The sequence below is a fragment of the Prionailurus bengalensis genome, chromosome A1 (genome assembly GCF_016509475.1).
Source record: "Prionailurus bengalensis isolate Pbe53 chromosome A1, Fcat_Pben_1.1_paternal_pri, whole genome shotgun sequence".
Classification (NCBI taxonomy): Eukaryota; Metazoa; Chordata; class Mammalia; order Carnivora; family Felidae; genus Prionailurus; species Prionailurus bengalensis.
In genome coordinates this window covers 56,719,742-56,735,433 of record NC_057343.1, presented here as the reverse complement: position 1 = coordinate 56,735,433, position 15,692 = coordinate 56,719,742, and the positions used below count along the sequence as shown (strand labels likewise).

Below are 15,692 nucleotides of genomic sequence, written 5' to 3'. Positions count from 1 at the left end.
TCATTAAGACAGTGTGGTACTGGCAAAAAAAAAAAAACAAAAAAAAAAACAAAAAAAAAAACAACAACCAAACACCAGGTACTCAGATCAATGGAACAGAATAGAGAACCCAGAAATGGACCCACAAACATGTGGCCAACTAATCTTTGACAAAGAAGGAGAGAATATCCAATGGAAAAAAAGACAGTCTCTTCAACAAATGGTGTTGGGAAAACTGGACAGCACGCATACAAGAATGAAACTGGACCACTTTCTTACACCACAAAAATAAATTCAAAATGGATGAAAGACCTAAATGTGAGACAGAAAACCATCAAAATCCTAGAGAAAAATACAGACAGCAACCTCTTTGACCTCAGATGTAGCAACTTTTTACAAGACACGTCTCTGGAGGCAAAGGAAACAAAAGCAAACATGAATGACTGGGACTTCATCAAGATAAAAAGCTTCTGCACAGTGAAGGAAACAAAACTAAAAGACAATCGACAGGATGGGAGAAGATATTTGCAAATGACACATAGGATAAAGGGCTAGTATCCAAAATCTATAAAGAACTTATCAAACTCAACACCCCAAAAATATATAATCCAGTGAAGAAATGGGCAGAAGACATGAATAGACACTTCTCCAAAGAAGACATCCAGATGGCCAACCGACACATGAATAAATGCTCAACATCATTCATCTTCAGGAAAATACAAATCAAAACCACAATGAGTACCACCTGACATCTCAGGAAACCACAAATGTTGGCAAGCATGCGAAGAAAGGAGAACCCTCTTACACTGTCAGTGGTAACACAAACTGATGCAGCCACTCTGGAAAATAGTGTGGAAATCACTCAGAAAGTTAAATATAAAGCTACCCTATGACCCAGCAATTGCACTACTAGCTATTCACCCAAAGGATACAAAAATACTGATTAGAAGGGGTACATGAAACCCGATGTTTATAGCAGCACTGTCCACAATAGCCAAAGATATGGAAAGAGCACAAATTTCCATTGACTGATGAATGGGTAGAGTAGAATTGGTATATATTATACTGCTTGGCAATCAAAAAGAATGAAATCTTGCCATTTGCAATGATGTGAATGGAACTAGAGTGTACTATGCTAAGTGAAATAAGTCAGAGAAAGACAAAAACCATATGATTTCACTCATAGGTGGAATTTAAGAAACAAAATATATGAACATAGGGAAGGAAAGGGAGGTAAAAATAAAATAAGATAAAAACAGGGAGGCAAACCATAAGTGACTTTTAACTAGAGAAAATAAACTGAGGGTTGTTGGTGGGGAGCTGGGCAGGGGATGGGCTAAATGGGTGATGGGTATTAAAGAAGGCACTTGTGTTGAGCACTGAGTATCGTATATAATTGATGAAACACTAAATTCTGCTCCTGAAACCAATACTACACTATATGTTACCTAACTTTAGATAAAATATTAGAAGAAAAATATAAACTGCCAGTTATTTTACCAGAAAAAAATGGGCTTATTTGGGAATAGCAGAGATTTGCAATTTTGGACAAGTAAGCTACAACAAAACTATAGGCAGGTCTGGAAAACAAAGAAGACAAACACTCTTATAGAGAAAAAGGAGACATTGGAAAGGGAGTTATAAACAAAAAGTTTGTTGGCATAAATTGGGAGTTTAAAGTATAGTGGCTTTTCATTGGCTGAATTATGACATTCTCTCATTGGCTGGGCATTGCTGGGGAGGAGGAAACCTTTCTTCCTACTGGTGAGATGGTAAAGTAGCTAAGTAGTATGGACTTGCAAGGTGCATTTCTTCCTGTTGGATCTGCAATTGACAATGAGTAGTAGAATGTGAGAACTTTCTTGCTGGCCTCTTAACTCCATTCTAAATGAGGTTTCCCTTTATTTTCACACATGATATGTATTTATATATTGTCACTTTAAACCTAATTGTACATTTGAATTTAAAGTGCGTGTCCTGTGGAGAGCCTGTAGTTGGATCTTGTAGTTGGATGTATTCAGTCTGAATATCTGCCTTTAATTAGATTGTTTTATTCATTCAAAATGTAATTTCTATTCATATAGTTGTATATGTGTGCCATATACCGTAACAGCTATTATTTTATATAATTGTAGGTTGTTTACAAAAACTTACATAAAAATTGAGAACTGGGTCTTATTTATAGTTTATTATATTAACGTGCTTATGTATCACTTTTTATCCATTTCCTTTGTTTCTGTGGATTTGAGTTACCATCTGGTATCACTTCCTCATTCCAATACAGTTTTGCACCCACCTATGTCCTTCGTGCTACTGTTGACAAATTTCTATATATTGTACATCCCAAAATATAATATTTCTATATATTGTACATCCCAAAATATAATCATATACACAATGCTGTACATAATTGCTTTTTAAATAAGGTAGAAGAGGGAAAAAGAAACATTATGCATATTACATTTTATTTTAAATTACATAATTACTTTTACTGGTGTTCACTGTTTGGTATGGATTTGAATTTCCCTCTGTGTTTATTTCTTCAGCCTGAAAAGTTTCTTTTAATATGCACTTTAAGGGACCTCTGGAGCTCACTAAGTTTGCTATTGTTTGCTTGTTCATCTGTTTGGTGAATTGGCTGGACTATTTTTGTTGCATCTGTTTCCTCTGTCTTGCAAAGCTTCTGATGTTGCTTCTCAGTGGACAAACGCCTGAACATACCCAATGTCCTCTGTGTTGATAATGGTTTTAACTGAGCTTTATTTGAAAGTCTCATTCCCTAATCTCTGTTAGGCTGTCTGCCTGTGTTGGCATCACACTCTGCTGTTAGGCTCCACTAACTGCTGGCTGACTGTTCTATTGTTTTTGATAATAATTTAGAGCATAAATTATTACACAGTCTGATCCAACTCCACTTGGGCTTCTTTGCAGAAACTGTTTTTGAAGCTTTCTTTGACAGTTTTTTTCCTCACGCCAGGAAGGATCGTCTTAGCTCTCTTTACCTTGATATTTTTGGTAAATTAAACTGATCTAAAGAATATTCTCATGAAGATATCAACCTTCCTTAATTGCTCACCATTAACATTTCTCTTGTTTTTAAGAGATTCTAGGCTGAAACCACCCCATACTCTGTTCAAAATAAAGTCAGTTTTTTGGAGGGGAGAACTTTGGTGTTCTCTGTTCTAATGGCTTAAATCTTTCACTGGGGAAAATTTTTGAGCCACTGCTCTAGCGACGGAGTTAGGGACACATGACTGCTTCTCTTACAATAGCATACCTGGGATAGGAAAAGTTCCTTTTAATACTTCCTTTAAGGCACCTCTGGGGCTCACAGTTTTGCTCTTGTTTGCCTGTTCATTTGTTTACTGAACTGGCTGGACTATTTCTGTGTTATCTGTTTCCTCTGTCTTGGAAATCCTCTGATGTTGCTTCTCAGTGGACACAGGACTGAACATACCCAATGTCCTCTGTGTTAATAGCCTCTTCTGTTCTCAGCTTGACACCCTCTGTTGTGGTACACCCATCCTACGAATGAGCTGGAGTGAGGGCAATTAAAGAAGTCTTGTCATTTTTCCTCCCCTGGTGTACAGTGGCAGGCTTTTGCATTGGGGCAAGTTGAAGAAGGAGCCCTCTTCACTTTTCCTGGGATTTGGCTGAAGCAACAAGGAGCTGGTGGGGATGGGAAATGCTCCCTACTTCTGGGGAGATTTTACAGCCTTTAACAGGGGTTCAGCATGAAGGCAAAGACCAGACCACAGCTCAGGTCCTGTGGTATTTCCTTTTTCTCCATGACAGTTAGATTTTCCTGAATAAGTGTTTGTTTATTTGCTTTATGTGCTTAGAATAATTTCCAGAGATTTTAATTTTTTCATATTAGTTTCTTCAGTTGAGTTTATTCTACTGAGAAGTAATTCCACAGACCTCCTCACAGCACCATTCAGGAAATGGAATGTGATTTGTATATAACTAATTCTAGCCATCACATAAAAGCATAACATGAAACAAAGGCCAATAAAAAATGTAGATAATTCTAGGCAAACTCATTACAAAATAAGCAAATAAACTGAATCTTTTTGTGACCTACACGATAATTCTGAAAATTGTTTTTGTGACTCACAATGACAGTAAGAGGACTGACAGCTTCTTCTTTTAGGGTTTTATCCTCTGCATTTTCCCTTTACTTATACTACATACAGCATTTAAAATCTTGTTGCCATAGTTACTGATATTAAAGCACATACACAAAAGAATCAGACCTGGAACTTTGTCTAAGATAACCAAATATATTATACTCAAAATAAAAGGAAAATCATTATAGTGAAGGATACTTATATAGAACAGTTTTCCCCTCTGACATTGTACTGTATTTCTTCCCTGAGAAGGTACATGGTTGAACGATGTAGTGCCCCTAAGGTTGCAAGATTTGAAGAAATTTTAAATGTTTTCTTAAGTCATTTTTAGAAACCAAAAATGGCATGATATTTACAAATGCATGGTGTATAAGGTAAATGATGAGGACATGAGAAATATATTGCATGATAATGTGAAGTTTATTTCTCCCAAACACTAATTATAATATGTTCTTTTTCTCATTAATATGTGAAGATAACATCCTGATGAGTATTTTTGTTAGTAATCACATTTGTCAACTCAATGGTATGCTATTTACATTGCACTAAAGAAAAATAAAATAAAATATATAAACAGCATTTTAAAAGCTAGATTACTGTACGAGATTTTTCCCAGTATGAGAGTCATTCCATAAGGTCATTTTGAATTAAATGAAAAGGTAATAGCTGACCTGATATGGGATTTGATGCTACTCTTAACAGTACGATGCCACATATTATATTGCCGTAGATGCATCATTTAAAGGGTTTTAAATTGCTCTCTTTTCATTTTTATTTTGTCAAAAGAGCATACAAAGTAGAAATGGTTTTTAAAAAAACAACTTGAGCACTTTTACTTTTTTATACAACCAATTCCACAGCAATAAGCCACATCACAGAACACATTAAGGCTTTGCAGCTGAATCAGCCCATTTAATTTTCTTCCACATGAACTCCACACATTAAATATAAAAGGTTTGAGTTTATCATATTTTCTATACACTGGTAATTCATCAATATCTTTATAAATATAGATACAGATATCACACACCAACACACACATACATATATACACAGGAGAGTGGTGCCAAATCTGGGAAACCGGAGATAATACTTTATATCTTGGACTCTTACTACTCTCTGGTTCTTTTTATACATAATATTTATCATGTGGCTTAAATGTTAATTAATTTGTCAAAGGAAATTTGGAAATTTTAGCAATTTAACATGCTTACTACTTAGGACCAAAACTAATAATTGAAGAATAAAGAAAACCGCTTTAAATTTTCAGATTATCTGGAACTAGCACTGACTTATTTCCAACAATGCTCAATTTTAGATCTTTTATCCTGCCTGCTCTACCAAATCCTTTTCTCAAGTCAGTTGGTTATCAATAGAAATACAAAGGCTTCAACTACTTCATGAGACATGTTTGATTTTCTCCTGCCCATCCCCTGCCGCACACACATACATGTGGGGAAACAGTCCAAATCTCAGCAAGAGTACTCTCCACACAGGCACTTATACCAAAAATTTAAGAGTGACTTTCTCTCCCTCTCCCTTTCCCTCTTCTCCTCCAATCAATCACCAATTGCTTGATTACACCCCTGAAATATTTTTCAAATCTACCTATTATTCATCTAGAGGGCCATGACACTAGTAAGCCAATATTTTCTCACACTAAATCTCAGCCACTATGGAAAACAATATGGACTGTCCTAAAAACATTAGAACTACCATAAGATCCAGCCATTCCACTTGTAAGAATATACCCAAAGGAAACAAAAGCAAGTTATCTAAGAGATATTTGCACTCACATGTTTTTCAGCATTATTCAGAGTAGCGAAGATGTGGAAACTACCTAAGTGCCCATCAATGGAAGAAAGGATAAAAAAGATTATGCATATATGTATACACACACACATACAATATTTTTCAGCCATGAGAAATGACATTATGCCATTTGTGACAACATAGTTGGACCTTGAGGGTATTAGATTAAATGAAATAATTCAGACAAAGAAAGTCAAATACCGCATGGTATCACTTATATGTGAAAAAAAAATGAACTAAACTAAAAACTAAAATCAAACAAACAAAAAAACTCATAAAAATAGAGAATACAATAGTGGTTATCAGAGGCTGGGAGGTGGAAGAATAGGAGCGATGCCAAGGGTATATTACTTGCTACTTGTAGATAAGTAAGTCCTGCAGATCTAACACACAGTAAAGTGATTATAGGTAACAATATTGCATTATAAACATCAAACTTGCTAAGAGACTTGATCTTAATTATTCCCATCACAAAACAGAATAATTATGTGACCTGATAGAGGTGCCAACACTATAATAGCAATCATACTGCAATATATAAATGTATCAGAACAACACGCTTTAACCCTGTAAGATGTCAAATATATATATTTTTAAAAAACACTTCTGTAATAGCCTGTTGTCACCTGCTCTGCCCTCTCTTGAAAACTTTCATTTTATTGATCACTAAATATCAGATTTATTTTTTAAAATGTTATTTGGATAATGACAATTTCCTATTTAAAACTTTACAATGGCTTTTCCCTTGGACTATAAAACCTAGCATGAACTGGCTTATGGACTTCATACACAAACTTATTTCACTCTGTTTCCATAGCCAGCTACTTTCATTTCCTCAAAAATATAGGCTTTTTCATGTCCCCAGGATTACAACATCTCTGCCAAAGCATGCTTTCTGCTCTTCTTTCCATGGATTAATTTCTCCTCCTCTTCACTCCTTAAAATCACTTTCCCAGAAAGTCTTTCATTAACCCCACATTAAGGAAAGTCACCTTGTCAAAGCTAAAATCTAATGACACCACTTCCAAAATAAATCCTTGTTTGCTGTTCTAAAAGACTCCCAACTTCTTAAAGCCAGGATTAAGTCTCTCCTGTTAATCATTTAATCCCCAGCAACCTAGCTAACTACCTGACAATGAATAAAATTCAATAGTTTGTAGAATAAATAAGTCAATCAATCAATTAATAGCAGATTAGTGGGGGATACCAGTGGTATTAGAAATGAAATAAAAATTTTACAGAATGGAAATATATATAGAATTCTTCCAATGCCCATCCATCAAAATTACCATTATTTAAAAATTGTTTTCATTAATCTACTTTGCTGAGAGCACTAATGTTGAATACAAGTAACAGGGAATACAAAGCTCTTTTGTTAGATTTCATGAGAAACAGATGAACCGATATTAGGACAAACAACTTAAAGCGAGGTAAATAACCTCCATCCCACCACTATCAACCTCATTGATATTTCATTCTGAAGAACCTCTAGAGGTTCTGGGATAAAGAAGTATAAGCAGTGTTGACAACTTAATTGGAATTTCAAACAGAGCAAATCAATTCAGGGAGCATTTTATTGAACACCTGGATAAGCAAAGTCCTGTGATTGTATGTGTGAAGGCAGAAAAGTGAATCAAGCACGCCTATGGCTGATTGTCAAGGCAGCTATAATGGGGTTCTCTGATTCAATCAACAGTGCTTCTCATTGTGGCTCTTTTTTGCTATATGTTGATTCTCTTAGAACTTCCTCCATCATTGGTATACTTGACTATATCATTTTAAATATCCCTATGAGAAGTCACTACGGAGTGATGGAGGGACTACAGTATAGCAGAGTCCATTTAGTCCTAGGGCTCTTACACGCAAGGCTTATGATTTCTAAATTGAATTTTTAAATTTTTATTTATTTATTTTTGAGAGAGCAAAAGCATACATGTGAGCGGGGCAGGGGTAGAGGGAGAGAGTGAGGGAGAGAGGGAATAATAAGCAGGCTCCACACCAAGCATGGAACCCAATGTGGGGCTCGATCCCATGACTGTGAGATCATTATCTGAGCCAAAATCAAGAGCTGGAGGCTCAACTGACTTAGCCACCCAGACGCCCCCCTGAATTGAATTTTCTTAATGTACACAATGAAGACTACTACTTATCTTTAAGGTCACACTTAGCAACATAATCCAGTTTTTTTCATGCTGTTGTTACATTTAAGCCATGTAAGAATCTCTGGCTATTCAATCCTAACTACCTTGTCCCTAATATTGTGCCTAAGCTGACAGGAGAATAGAGCATTATGTACTGTCCCAAATCCCATGGATTTTCATTAGTCCTGAAACACTGTAGACACTGGAACTGTGTGAAGATCAAACAGTAAGGGAAACTACATTTTTATTTATTTTGGGAGACACAACTCCATTCTTTTATATTTTATATTTCACTTCTTTTGAATTCTAAGCAAGACACATGTTCCAGAAGTTTTCTTGCCCTGAATAATTCATTTCCAGTTCTCTGTTATACTCTTTCATGGGTGATTTTTGATGAAACTAATTTTGATTAGGCAGTTGAAACAAGATGTGTTGTTTTCTATTCTCAGAAATTTTACTATCCTCTTCTCCAAATATATAGAAATATCAGTACAGTATATTTCTCATCCTTTCAAGTTTTTCCTCTAGCTTCTATAAGTATTATTTACATTTTATGATATTTGTTTGTTTTATTTTTTCTCAGAGTTGTTTCCCAAGGTTATTCCTTTGTTCTTTAAAATGATAACAATGCTAATTATGGTAGTACCTCCTATTTAAGAAGTGGATAGAATCTCTCCAGAATAACTCTATGTTTTTACTATACATAAACTCGAATATCACAAGAAAGTCTTTATTAAGTGCAAACCCTGTTTTACAAAGGGACAACATGACACTCAGAAAAATTAGGAAAATTGTCTAAGAATACAGAGCTAGTAAAGAGTAGTGGGTTAAATCCAATGGAATATAATTTCAGTGATTGGGATATTAATTATGATGACATGAGTACATTATCACTGCTACTTAGAGAAATTGTTCTTATAATTTTTATAGTGAGAATACTCTTAGATCATGTAGCCAATTACATTTATGAAGTTTCAGTAATGTGTGTATAACAAAACTACAATTAAAGTGACTTATTAGCCTTAGGGAAGTGACTTTCTTAAGAAAGCAACCATCTTAAGTGATGAGAGCAGACCAAAGGGCAATTACAAATGAAGAAGCCTTGACTGGAACATTTTCCTACCTTCATCCCAGTGCTCTTCCCCTGACTTCATAAAACACAATCTCCCAAGTGTCATAATTGTTTGCTTACTTTTTCCCTCACTATTTACCATTCTCTGTACATAACTGGACTCCATGAAAAATTTCCTCTACTAAACTGTTTTCACTACTCCCATCTTTAAAACATGTTCTCAGCTCAGAACCACATAAAAGATAAAATGATACTAATGAACATTAGTATGCTAATATTAGGCACGAGTTTGCTGAATTATATTAATTTTTAACAAAATATTCCATCTTTAAAGGATTAATAATTTAAAGCAATTTTAAGGGTGTATTCAATATATTTTTAATAATTGATTCATTTATGAGAGAATTCCAAGGACTGGCACTGGCAACCCCAGATGGATTTTTGACCAAGCCCTACCACCACTGCCATCTCTATTAATTCACAGAATACAATCAACTGCCTTTTTTGTTGTTCCTGTTCATGATGTCTCTCACATTTCAGGAACACCTGCAAGTAGAGACAATGACAGGTAGAAACAGTGACAACTTTTAAATTTCTTTTTTCCTGGATTACTTTTCAAGGGTGTTGAATAGTGAACAGCCCTGGAAGACAGAGACAGTGCCTCCTTCCAGAGAAGAAGGCAGAATTGTCTGCTGCTGAGTTTAATAAAGATAAGGTCTCCCTTTATGGAATATATTGGACAGGTTTGCTTGCAGTTCATTATGAAAGATTAAAGTTTCATAATCTTGAACTTTCCCATCTGGGACACAAACCTGCTATGTGTGTACTGCATCATGAGCTGGGAAGGTAGATTGGGAGATATGGAAAGGAACTGATATGATTATTATTATTATTGCTATATCTGAATAACAAAGTCTATTCTCTCTGATACAGATGTCTCATGTTTTCTGTCAGCAGACATAAAACTGTGGTAGGCTAACTTGCAAGTCTGCAATTAGGGTAAATCTCAGATCCTTCATCATTCTTGACATCATTCTGTTTAGTAATCAATCCCATGATTATGACAAAGCCTAGAGGATGGCTACACCTGCAGCTTCCATCTGTGTGTTTCCTTTACTTCAGTTTTCTGTATAAGTAACACTCCAATTAGAATGAAAAGTTAGCTATTTCTTATGACTGTTACATTATAAAGAAATTTAATTAGCAATGGTGGAAGATTAATGAAATTAACTCATACAATTAAAGAAAACCTTGCCAAATTTAAACTGAGAAGTTGGTATTACACAATTGATGCATTCCTTTTTATATTTTTAATGTAAGACTTTTTCAAATAAATTATCTTAATCTATAGTAATGACTTTCAAATTATCTTCTATATTTGCCAAAGTACCTTGGTAATACTTACAGGTATAGCATTACAAGTCTACATTACAGTATAGTTATAATACTTACAGGTGCAAGCTTTCAAAGTGAAAATCTAAGCAGACTACAGGGAACAAGTTATTCTCCACTTATATACCATTTACCATTATTTCCACTAAAATGGAAGATACACTGGGGGTAGAAATAATTTGCTCCTATTTAAATTACAAAAGCCTTCAAAGTTTCTTCCAGTTGGATTCATACAGGAAAATACTGAAGCAAAACCTAAAGACCCATCTCCATGGCACTCTTTGACTGTGCAATGTGTCATAAAAGTAACAGGAGACTGTGACAAAACTCCATTCCACTCCTGAATTTGGCATAAAGGTAGAAGAAAGCTAATCCAGTGAATGAGTTGATTTTTTTTTCTTCTATCAAGGCAAAGCATTTGCAATCACTAATGAATATTGGTGCCACAGGATCTACTCTTATCAGTGGTGGACACATGGCATTCAACTGGTAAAAACAAATGTTTATCTCTGATACAACGGTTACTTGGAGAGACTGTTACCTATTAGAAAATCCAGCCTGACTCTGTGGCCAGTAGCCTGAAACAGATGGTCAGATACTGCTACAGCCTCAATGTGAACATATGTTAAACTATGTTTCTGACTTCTTTTTGTTATTTTCATTTATGTGCTTTCTACCCTCTTGCATTCCTGTGTTTTACTAATGCTCTGAATGCTGACTCTTCTTGCTCGTCAGGTTCAATTATACTATAATTTTAGTGAACTAGTGTAATTTTCTGTGGAATATCTTGCTAAAAGTCAAAGACAAGAAATTAATGGCAAAGTTGGGCCTAAAATCCACACATTTCTGTCTTTACAAATCCATATGTTTAACAGATTAGAGTCTGTTAACATAATCCTAATATTAAAAAGACAATAATTTGAAATCTGAAAGACTATGGTCAATCATTCACTTGCTCATTCTATCATGAATTTAATTGAAAAGAAACTGAACTGGGCCTGAGGATGAAGAAATACATAATACAGAAAAATGTGACCGCTTTCATGATCTTAAGTCTAAGACAAATAAAAATGTGATATGTGAGAGTTAAACAAGGCATTTCTATCAAATCCTTTAAATCCATGTTAAAAGTCTGACTTTCACCTGAGAGCAATTAGAGAGTAAAAAAAAAAAAATGTAAGCAGATGTTTATTTTTAAAACACTTCCACTGCTATGTCAAAAATGGATATTCTTCATGTAGCTGGTATAGCAATTTATTTGAAAATTGACAGCATTTTAAACTGAGGTATAAACACTAGTTATAAAACAGATTCCAGACATGTTTAAAAGTAGAATAAATAAATTTAACTTTTAAAAATCAGATGGTAGATTCACGAGAGTGGGAGATGCTAAGAATGACTTAATCTGAAACAGTATCATGGGAAACTGGTTTGAAAAAGTGTCATCTCATGAATTAAGGTTTAAGAGACAGAATGAATTTGCGGGGGTGGGGGAGATAATGAGTTTATTTTTTATATTGGTTATTATAGTTCCTAAGAAGTGTCATATGTGGATATAAAATGAGAATTTTGAAATATGGATATAAATTTCAGTAGGCATCATAGGTGTGTAATTTGAATTTAGTTTATCAGTAAATTGATGAGAAATGAATCCACGGGGATGAATAAGTTAGCCCACAACCTGTATATGAGGTATTGATTACTGTATAACAAATTACCTCAAAGTTTAGTGGCTTAAAACATTTATTATTTCACAATTTTTGTGGATTAGGAATGTGAAATGGCTTAGCTGATGCATATGGTTCTGGATGTCTCACAAGCATACATTTTTCTCAAGTCTCCACTGAGAAGGATTGACTTCCTAACTCATTCACGTGGGTGTTGGCAGGATCCCGCTACTCATACGCTGTTGAACCAAATCCTCAGTTCTTCATGAGATGTTGACTGTAAGTGTCTCTCAGTTTCCTGACACATTTTCCTCTATATGCCATATATCACAACATGGCAGTTTGCTTCATCAGAGTGGTCAAATGAGATGGCAAGAGAGAATACCAGCAAGAGAGAAAGAAAGTGTACAAGCAAGATAGGAGTCACTGTTACTTCTAAATTCCTACTCGAAGAGATAACCCATTAATTTCTATATTCTATTCATTAGAACCAAGTCACTAGGCCCAGCTCACATATAATAGGAGGAGCTTATGCAATGGCATGAATACTAAGAGGAATTATTATTGGGAGTGATGTCCCACGCTGTCTGCCACAGCACCAAGGAGTGGGAAGGAGAAAGAGTAGGAGACTCATAGCAGACTTGAGAAACATATTTAATGTTATAATTTTAAAACTAACTGGTACAAAGCTAAAGTAACATCTGAAGGATATCTCAGCAATATTTAACTTTAACTTTTATTTATTTAACTTCATATTTCTTAATTTAAGTTATCCCAAATATATGGAAATTCCATATCCCTTTACTCAGACCTCATTTTACTGATTCATGTTCAGCAAATATCTGTTTATTAACATATTTATGAAAAATGCTACAATTTATATTGATTCAATTTATATCCAGAATAGGAAATACCACTCTACAATTAATAACAAAAAGTTATATTTCTGGTGACTATTAAACCACTCGTTTCTTATCTCTTCTCCAGTTGAATATTTCGAATGTAATTTGATATTTAAATTTTTTGACTTATTAGAATACAGAGTTGTAAATATAAGTTTCTAAAGGCTCTTTCCTTAGTCTATTATAGTTTTATTTGAACATTATTTACAGTTTTATTTCTTTATCCTATTACAGTTTTATTTCAAACTTATATAGCTAATATCGATGAATTAAATCCAATGACATATAAATCACAAAGCACTGCCGGATGACTGACACCATGTATAAGAAACCTACCAGGGAACCACAGGCTAAGGACACAGACTGAACTGGAAAAAATAACACTTAACTATAAGAAGTATGTCTAATTATATATGATGATTAGTGTGATTCACTCAGTTGTACGATTTATTTCTTGTTCATGATTTTGTGGCCTGAAAGCAGTACCGTTCTGCTACAGTATCAGGCAATCATAGCAAAAATTGCCTAGCACAACACTGATTAGCAAATATTAACAATGTATTCTTAAGTACCTTTATAACAATTCAGTTTAATGGGCAATTGATTTCTCAGTATTAATGTGATATTTTTAAATGATCTCTTAATTTCCTTTTCAGTTACCCTATTGTTATGGAAACACAATAGATTTTGGCATGTTGGTTTTAGTATCCTGCAACTTTAGTGGCTTCAGTTATTAGTACTAACAGCTGTTCTGTAGAGTCTTTTGGGTTTTCTACATATAAAATCATGCCCTATGCAAACAGAGATAAATTAATTTCTTCCTTTCCAATTTCGGTGCATTTATTTCTTTTTCTTGCTTACTGTTCTAGCTAGTACCTCCATTACTATGTTGAATAGAAGTGGTAAAAGTGCGCATCCATGTAACTCTGGATCTCAAAGGAAAAGACTTCAGTTTTTCACGGCTGAATATGCTGTTAGCTAGGAGACTGTCATATGTGGAGGTAAATTCCTTCACGTAATTTGTTAACAGTTTATTTTTTTATCATGAAAGGATGCTGAATTTTCTCAAATATGTTTTTCAGCATCTACTGAAATGATCATATGATTTTATTGTTTCTGTTAATGTGGTGTATCATATTAATTTATTTGCACATATTGAACCATCCCTGCCTCCCAGGAATAAATCCACTTGGTCATGGTATATGATCTTTCTAATGTACTGCGGAATATGGTTTGTCAATATTTTATTAAGGATTTTTACATGTCTGTTCATTTTGGGCACTGGCCTATAGTTTTCTTTTCTTGTAGTGTCTTTTTCAAGCTTTGGTTTCAAGGTAATGCTGGCATCATAAAATCAGTTTGAGAGTAGCCCTTCCTCTTCAGATTTTTGGAATAGTTTGACCAGTATTGTTATTATTTCTTTAAAAATTGGTAGAAATCACCAGTGAAGCCTTTTGGTGTTGGGATTTCCTTTGCTGCAGGTATTTAATTACAAATCCAATCTCCTTACTCACTATTGGTCTGTTCAGGATCCCGTTTAAAAGAGCACCAAAAAAGCTGTGCACTCTGGTCCCACAGCCGGGCCATGTGCGCAGCTGCACTCCCTGCCACCAACCGGCAGTTGCAGCCCCCAGCGCTCCAGGAATGCCGTTCCCAAGGGCCTGCTGGCCAGGGAGGAGCCTGTGAGCCTGGGTTCCTGGGGGCCAACATGCTGCTGACCAAAAATGCGGTGTCGCTCCGAGGTACAACTATCCAGGACTATGCCCAGAACAAGCATCAGCAGCACCTCTGCCAGGGGCCTGGTCAATATTTGCTTCCCATGCAAGCGGTGCTGGCGTCAGGAAATGCCAGGAAGGAAGAGATCCAGAATTCCTTCAAGTTCCTCAGACCTCAGAACAGGTTCGAGCCCAAATTCATGCTTTCTGAGAAGTGCGAGGGGAGTGGTGCACAAGGGCACCCCCTCTTCAACTTCCTACAGGAGGCTCTTCCGGCCCCCAGTAATGATGCCACTGCTCATGACCAGTCCCAAGTTCATCACCTGGTTTCCAGTGTGATGTAATGATGTCACCTAGAACTTGGAGAAGTTCTGCTGTCCCACAGACTCAGCTGTGCCTAGGGAGCCCCTCCATCCCTGCTGCTTTCAGTCAGAGGGCTCTCCCCTCTGAGGATTTCATCCATGAATGTGTTTACTTGAAATATGCATGGAGGAATGCCTGATGTCCAGGAAAATTCCTTAAGATGGGCGCTTCTTGTCCATCCTAGCTCCCCACTCCTCAAACCAAGGCTCCTCACTAATAAAGCACTGGTTGTCAGGAAAAATAAAAAAGAATAAGATACTTGGGTAACCTTAACCAAGGAGTAACCAAGGAGTTGAAAAAACCTCTAAACTTGGAAGTACAAAGCACCAATAAACACACAAACAAAAACAAACAAAAAACTTAAAGAGACATAATAAATGGAAAGACATCCTGTATTTTTGGATTGGCAGACTTAATATTATTATAATGTCCATATTACCCAAGGCAATCTATAGAGTCAATGCTATCAAATGCCTATCAAAATCTCAATGGCATTTTTCAAAGACAGTCCTAAAATTG

The 15,692-nt window shown here is 35.5% G+C and overlaps 1 pseudogene; it reads left to right on the top strand.

The window, feature by feature from the left end:
* The first annotated feature begins 14,680 nt into the window (after positions 1–14,680).
* LOC122478733 lies at positions 14,681–15,167 on the top strand (annotated as a pseudogene).
* The last annotated feature ends 525 nt before the right edge of the window (positions 15,168–15,692 follow it).